Source organism: Salvelinus sp. IW2-2015, unplaced genomic scaffold (genome assembly GCF_002910315.2).
Source record: "Salvelinus sp. IW2-2015 unplaced genomic scaffold, ASM291031v2 Un_scaffold4226, whole genome shotgun sequence".
NCBI classification, from domain to species: domain Eukaryota; kingdom Metazoa; phylum Chordata; class Actinopteri; order Salmoniformes; family Salmonidae; genus Salvelinus; species Salvelinus sp. IW2-2015.
Window position 1 is genome coordinate 44,745 of NW_019945497.1, and position 7,492 is coordinate 52,236.

The 7,492-nt window shown below is 45.8% G+C and overlaps 1 pseudogene; it reads right to left on the reverse strand.

The window, feature by feature from the left end:
* The window catches only part of LOC112077043 (BAH and coiled-coil domain-containing protein 1-like), a 47,079-nt pseudogene extending 40,684 nt beyond the window's left edge, over positions 1–6,395 (reverse strand).
* Between the last annotated feature and the right edge of the window lie 1,097 nt (positions 6,396–7,492).

The following is a 7,492-nucleotide window of genomic DNA, read 5'->3' on the forward strand; positions in this document are numbered from 1 at the left end:
CTGGATAGAAGCAATACCATCTGCAGATCAGGGAGCAGGACAAGTGATAAAGTTCTTGACCAGAGAAGTAATACCAAGTTTTGGGATACCAACAGAAATCAGCTCAGATAATGGATCAGCATTTGTGCGAAAAAAAGTAAAACTGGTGACACAACAGCTAAGAATGAAGCAAAGGCTGGGATGTGTTTATCATCCCCAGTTGCAAGGGATGGTTGAAAGGGCAAATGGAACCCTCAAGGATTAGATAAATAAAATCTGTGCAACTTCAGGGCTTAATTYGGTAGATGCATTACCGCTTGCTTTAATGAGTTGTCACATGGAAACTAACAGAAGCARGCGCCTAACCATGAAATGCTTACGGGTCGACCCATGCCCGTGCAAACTCTAGGAGGGCCCTACAAAGGTCCCTCATTAGAATAATTGCAAACAGAGTTAAAAGAATATGTGAAACAATTGAGATACATTAAGCTATTTATCTCCAGGAAAAGAAGCAMGTTCCTGAACCAGGACCGGAGGGTCCCTGTCCGGTGATACCAGGAGATCTGGTCTACATCCGAGTGTTCCGGAGGAAGTGGAACCAGCCAAGGAGGGTCCCTACGAGGTGGTCCTAGCAACACCAACAGCCATCCAAGTGAAAGGAAGCAACACGTGGTACCATCTAAACCACTGCACTAGAGTCCCGGAGGGGAGAAGGGGGCAACCACCGAGCCATGAGGARGCAGAGGATGCTGATACACAAGGCGGGTGTCCGGAGGGAAGGGGAGCAGAGGATGTTGGTGCGCCAGACAGGAGCCAGGATGTTGATGCGCCAGACAGGAGCCAGGATGGCGATGCGCCAGACAGGAGCCAGGATGTCGATGCGCCAGACAGGAGCCAGGATGTCGATGCGCCAGACAGGAGTCAGGAGGAAGCAGAGGGAGAAGCAAACCAAGGAGCAGCAACCAACAGCCAGCAGATATTCTCGCCTGGAGGACCAGAGAGTCCAGGGATGGGGAGGAGTGACATGCCTGTTACTCCTGACGATATACCTACTCTAGCAGATACCCCTGACGGAAGCCCTTTCCAATGGAATGAAGAAATACCACCAGGAGAAGGGGAAGGAGATTTCCCCACCATCGACTCAGTCCTCGAATGGTCTCCTGAGCAGACAATGGAAACCAGAACAACTGAAGAGTGGTGAAATGGCCTTGACAGCAACAGCAGCAAACCTAGGAAATATGGTAACAGACCCACCTAGACCCATAAAGTATGCCAAAAGTAGGGTAGGAAAACAAGTTTATACTAAATCTCCTTTAGAAACAAATTTGATTAGCATCCACATTCCATCCCAAACAATAACGGAAGCAGAAGRTCCTCTCAATTYGGAGAACCAGACCTCTACCAGATAGCACTCTGTGGATGGACTCATCATCAGACGAGGGGAGAAGCCATCTGGGACTCAAAAGGATGTAACCTAAGAATAAACAAAGGAGAAGCTAATTGGCTGATTACCATGGAAAAGCGTGACCAAAAGGAAGGTGAAGAATATTTCATAGAAATAGTTAGCACTAAATGGTCTGAATGGAATAGTGTGACTATCATCCAGATTGACCCCACTCAAGAGCCTCTGACAAGACAGAGAAGGAYTATGACTGCAGGAAAAACAGCAGCAGTAATGGTTGCAGTAAAAACAACAGTAGTAACAACCCAGCTACCATCCACTGCCATTACAAGAAAGCCAGAACCATCACAATCAGTTGGGTTCCTCTAAAACATTTGGAACCTTCTAGCCAATCCCAGTAGTAGTCGTAGTAGAAAAGGAGACTGTAACCCCAATTGGTGATTCAACCCCAGAACTATACAAGGATAAATCTTTGAAGAAAGTAGCAAAAAATGAATGGTATGAATGGGCTCAATATACAGCATCTAAATTAAGACTGAAAAATTGTTTACAAACTAGCCGACCAGCAGCCGACGCAACCTAGCCGACTGGCAGCCAACGCAACCTAGCCGACCCAACTAGCCAACCGGCAGCCGACGCAACCTAGCCGACCGGCAGCCGACACAACCTAGCCGACTGGCAGCCGACGCAACCTAGCCGACCCAACTAGCCAACCGGCAGCCGACGCAACCTAGCCGACCCAACTAGCCAACCGGCAGCCGACACAACCTAGCCGACCTGCAGCCAACGCAACCTAGCCTAAAGTAACTTCTCACCGTCATACGTTTTGCTAGCTGGCCAATCAGAAAGCCAACCCATAGTTGTGTAATTAAAAACAAAGCCTTATATTCACCTATCTTTCTATCTATGAGGAAGGAGACGTTGGTTAGCATGCTAATAGCTAACAATCAGCTAGCTTCCTAAACAGTTAGCATTACTAGTGTCAGATAGCCAACATGACAAAAAAGTTAGTATCTAGCAATCAGTTAGCTACCTAAACATTTAGCAATACTAGAAGCTAACAATCAGCTAGCTTCCAAAACACTTAGCAATGCAAGGCAGCCAACATGACAAAACAAGCTAGTAGCTAGCAATCAGCAATGATTTAGCTAACAATGTGTTATCCTCTGTGATTTTTTAAACTGTACCAACTATTTACCAAAAAATCTATCAATCAATGAATAGATGTTTCCCATTAAAAAAAGTAGCATTGGACAGATACCTTAACATACACAGCTCTAAACTCTTGTCCAGAGGTAGATTATAATATATTACCTCCTTGTCTCTCTCCAGCTGCAGGCCCTGCTCCAACAGCCCAGACTCAAACTCCTCCCTCATCATAGCTTTCTCTTCCTCACTCAGGTGAGACTCCTCCCCCTCTGGCAGCCCTGCCTCCAGCTCAGGCTGTGTATCTCGTCTCAGCATGCTGGGTAGCGGAAGGCTCCCATTGGATGCTTGAGAGGTGAGGGAGAGACGATGCAGGGAGATCCTTCTCTTCTTATAGTGATAGCACAGAATATAGTCCACCTTCCTCTGGCCGTCTGCAAAGAATGTCCCTTTACCAAGCTCTATGGTGGGCTCCTACACGCACACAKACATACACAAATCCAAATGAGGTTTTCTTGGGCTAGGGTTAGGGTTGAGAGGGGAGTGTTAAGGTGGCAAGACAGAGTACTGATAGCCTGGTCCCAGATCTGGTTCTGCTCTCTTGCCAACTCAAAACATGTTTGGTATGACAATTATATACAGAATTGGACAAAACAGAGATGCTAGTTCTAGGTCCCAAGAAACAAAGAGATCCTCTGTTGAATCTGATCAATTAATCTTGATGGTTGTACAGTCGTCTCAAATAAAACTCTGAAGGACCTCGGCGTTACTCTGGACCCTGATCTCTCTTTTGACGAACATATCAAGACTGTTTCAAGACAGCTTTTTACCATCTACGTAACATTGCAAAAATGACGCAGAAAATTAATCCATGCTTTTGTCACTTCTAGGTTAGACTACAGCAATGCTCTACTTTCCGGCTACCGGATAAAGCACTAAATAAACTTCAGTTAAACACGGCTGCTAAACACAGCTGCTAAACACGGCTGCTAGAATCTTGCAAGAACCAAAACTGATCACATTACTCCGTGCTAGCCTGTCTCTACACTGGCTTCCTGTTAAGGCAAGAGCTGATTTCAAGGTTTTACTGCTAACCTACAAGCATTACATGCACTTGCTCCCACCTCTCTTTCCTACGGTCACAAGACCGCAGGCCTCCTTACTGTCCCTAGAATTTCTAAGCAAACAGCTGGAGGCAGGGCTTTCTCCTATAGAGCCCATTTTTATGGAATGGTCTGCCTATCCATGTGAGAGACGCAGACTCGGTCTCAACCTTTAAGTCTTTACTGAAGACTTATCTTTTCAGTAGGTCATATGATTGAGTGTAGTCTGGCCCAGGAGTGTGAAGGTGAACGGAAAGGCACTGGCACAACGAACCGCCCTTGCTGTTCTCCTTGCCGGTTCCCTCTTTCCACTGGGATTCTCTGCCTCTAACCCTATTAAGGGGCTGAGTCACTGGCTTACTGGTGCTCTTCCATGCTGTCCCTGGGAGGGTTGCGTCATTTGAGTGGGTTGAGTCATTGACGTGATCTTCCTGACTGGTTGGCACCCCCCCTTGGGTTGTGCCGTGGCGGAGATCTTTTGGGTCTATACTCGGCCTTGTCTCAGGACGGTAATTTGATGGTTGAGATATCCCTCTAGTGGTGTGGTGGCTGTGCTTTGGCAAAGTGGATGGGGTTATACCCTGCCTGTTTGGCCCTGTCCGGGGGTATCGTCGGACGGGCCACAATGTCTCCCGACCACTCTGTCTCGCCTCCAGTATTTATGCTGCAGTAGTTTATGTGTCGGGGGGCTAGGGCCAATCGTTATATCTGGAGTATTCTCCTGTCTTATCCGGTGTCCTGTGTGAATTTAAGTATGCTCTCTCTAACTCTATCTTTTCTTTCTCTCTTTCTCTCTCGGAGGACCTGAGCCCTAGGACCATGCCTCAGGACTCCTGGCCTGATGACTCCTTGCTGTCCCCAGTCCACCTGGCCGTACTGCTGCTCCAGTTTCAACTGTTCTGCCTGCGGCTATGGAATCCTGACCTGTTCACCGGACGTCCTACCTGTCCCAGACCTGCTGTTTTAAACTCTCTAGAGACAGGAGGAGTGGTAGAGATACTCTGAATGATCGGCTATGAAAAGCCAACTGACATTTACTCCTGAGGTGCTGACCTGTTGCACCCTCGACATCCACTGTGATTATTATTATTTGACCCCGCTGGTCACCTTTGAACATTTGAACATCTTGGCCACGTTCTGTTATAATCTCCACCCGGCACAGCCAGAAGAGGACTGGCCACCCTCATAGCCTGGTTCCTCTCTAGGTTTCTTCCTAGGTTCTGGCCTTTCTAAGGAGTTTTTCCTGCTTCTACACCTGCATTGCTTGTTGTTTGGGGTTTTAGGCTGGGTTTCTGTACAGCACTTTGAGATATCAGCTGATGTAAGAAGGGCTTTATAAATACATTTGATTAGAGTTGTCAAGAGAGCAGAGAACCAGATCTGGGACCAGACTAGAGAGTAGAACCAGATCTGGAACCAGACTAGAGAGTAGAACCAGATCTGGGACCAGACTAGAGAGTAGAACCAGATCTGGAACCAGACTAGAGAGTAGAACCAGATCTGGAACCAGACTAGAGAGTAGAAACCAGATCTGGAACCAGACTAGAGAGTAGAACCAGATCTGGAACCAGACTAGAGAGTAGAACCAGATCTGGAACCAGACTAGAGAGTAGAACCAGATATGAGCCAGACTAGAGAGTAGAAGACCTAGAGAGTAGAACCATCTGGAACCAGACTAGAGAGTAGAACCAATCTGGAACCAGACTAGGAGTAGAACCATATCTGGAACCAGACTAGAGAGTAGAACCAGATCTGGAACCAGATAGAGAGTAGAACAGATGGACCAGACTAGAGAGTGAACAGATCTGGAACCAGACTAGAGAGTAGAACCAGATCTGGAACCAGACTAGAGATAGTAGAACCAGATCTGGAACCAGACTAGAGAGTAGAACCAGATCTGGAACCAGACTAGAGAGTAGAACCAGATCTGGACCAGACTAGAGAGTAGAACCATCTGGAACCAGACTAGAGAGTAAGAACCAGATCTGGAACCAGACTAGAGAGTAGAACTAGATCTGGAACCAGACTAGAGAGCAGACCAGACTGGAACAGACTAGAGAGTAGAACCAGATCTGGAACAGACTAGAGAGTGAACCAGATATGGAGCCAGACTAGAGAGTAGAACCAGGATCTGGAACCAGACTAGAGAGTAGAACCAGATCTGGAACCAGACTAGAGAGTAGAACCAGATCTGGAACCAGACTAGAGAGTAGAATTAGATCTGGAACCAGACTTTGAAAATACATAAAAGATAAAAGATAACAGTACACCTGTTTCAATAATAGCTGAAAGATAACAGTACAGACTATCACTAAGGCTGTGTGTGAAAAAGTTATCAGACATCAAATCCTTGTATCCTCTGTCCTGATTTCCTCCAATTCCTCACCTCCCTCTCAATGCACATTTGAGGAGAGGATCCAAGGTCCCTCCAATGAACCTCCTCTTCCAATTAGCTTTGAGAAGGAGGTGAGGAAACAAGGACGGAGGAAACAAGTAATGGTTAGTAATATCTTCAGTAAAGCAGATGCCTAGTATTTAGTAAAACAGCAATGGAGTCTTTCCAAATTGAAGACACATGTCAAGGGTTAGGGGRCAGGGGTTAGAGGTCAGGGACTAGAGGTTAAAGGTCAGGAGTTAGGGATTAAAGATTGTACCGTGGTAGGCTGCTTCGCACTGCCCGGGGGATTTCCATTATCCAATCCCATCTCAGAGAGCGAGCAAGCCAATGAGCGAAGCTTCTCAGACTGGACAGATGACTCACCCATCGCCGTGGCAACACGCATACGCTCCGTGCCGTTCCACGCTTCTGTCAGGGTGACACACACACAAACAGTTGATAGACAGCCAATATCTGAACTGTTGTTTTTGTTATCCATCCCTGTGTCTCAGTTGGGACCGGAACCCTGCTCTCCAATGTATTTAKCATTAGTCCAAGTGGAGAAACCAATGTATTTACCATTAGGCCAAGTGGAGAAACCAATGTATTTACCATTAGGCCAAGTGGAGAAACCAATGTATTTACCATGTAGGCCAAGTGGAGAAACCAATGTATTTACCATTAGGCCCAAGGGGGGGAACCAACGTACGGTATTTACCATTAGGCCAAGTGGAGAAACCAATGTATTTAACATTAGGCCAAGTAGAGAAACCAATGTATTTATCATTAGGCCAAATGGAGAAACAACGTACAGTATTTACCATTAGGCCAAGTGGAGAAACCAACGTACAGTATTTACCATTAGGCCAAATGGAGAAACAACGTACAGTATTTACCATTAGGCAAATGGAGAACCAACGTAAGTATTTACCTTAGGCCAAGTGAAAATTGCGTCTTGGGAGAAAGGTGACACTGGGTGTTTCTCAAAATGCATTCTACCTAAATTGGAGCATTGAACGGTTGCAGTATCAGTCCAATTCAAAGTATGTAAAACGGAGAATGGAGGCAAATTTTCAGATGCATACTTTGTTTGTACACATTTCAAAGCATGCATTGACGCAAGCTTCAACTGAAATATTCCCAGGATTGTTTACATAATGTGATCAACCACACAAAAAAACCTAATACTTTATTGGAACAATCGCAGCTGTTTTGTGCTGAAGTGAGATGATGTGAACTCTGAGAATGTTGTCCATCACATATCATATGTTGCCTGACTACAATAGTTTATCATCATATATTAATAAATACATACAGTGTTCATTTTGGGTGTTTAACTGCCTAGAATACCAGTTGTGGTGTCGTAGATCACAGTCTAACTGACAAGGAATTGGAAGCTAGCTTGCTAATGTAAGATTTTGTAGCTAACGTTGGCCACCTCTACAATAAAAATTAGTTTTAGGTAGCTGGCTAGATAGATTATTC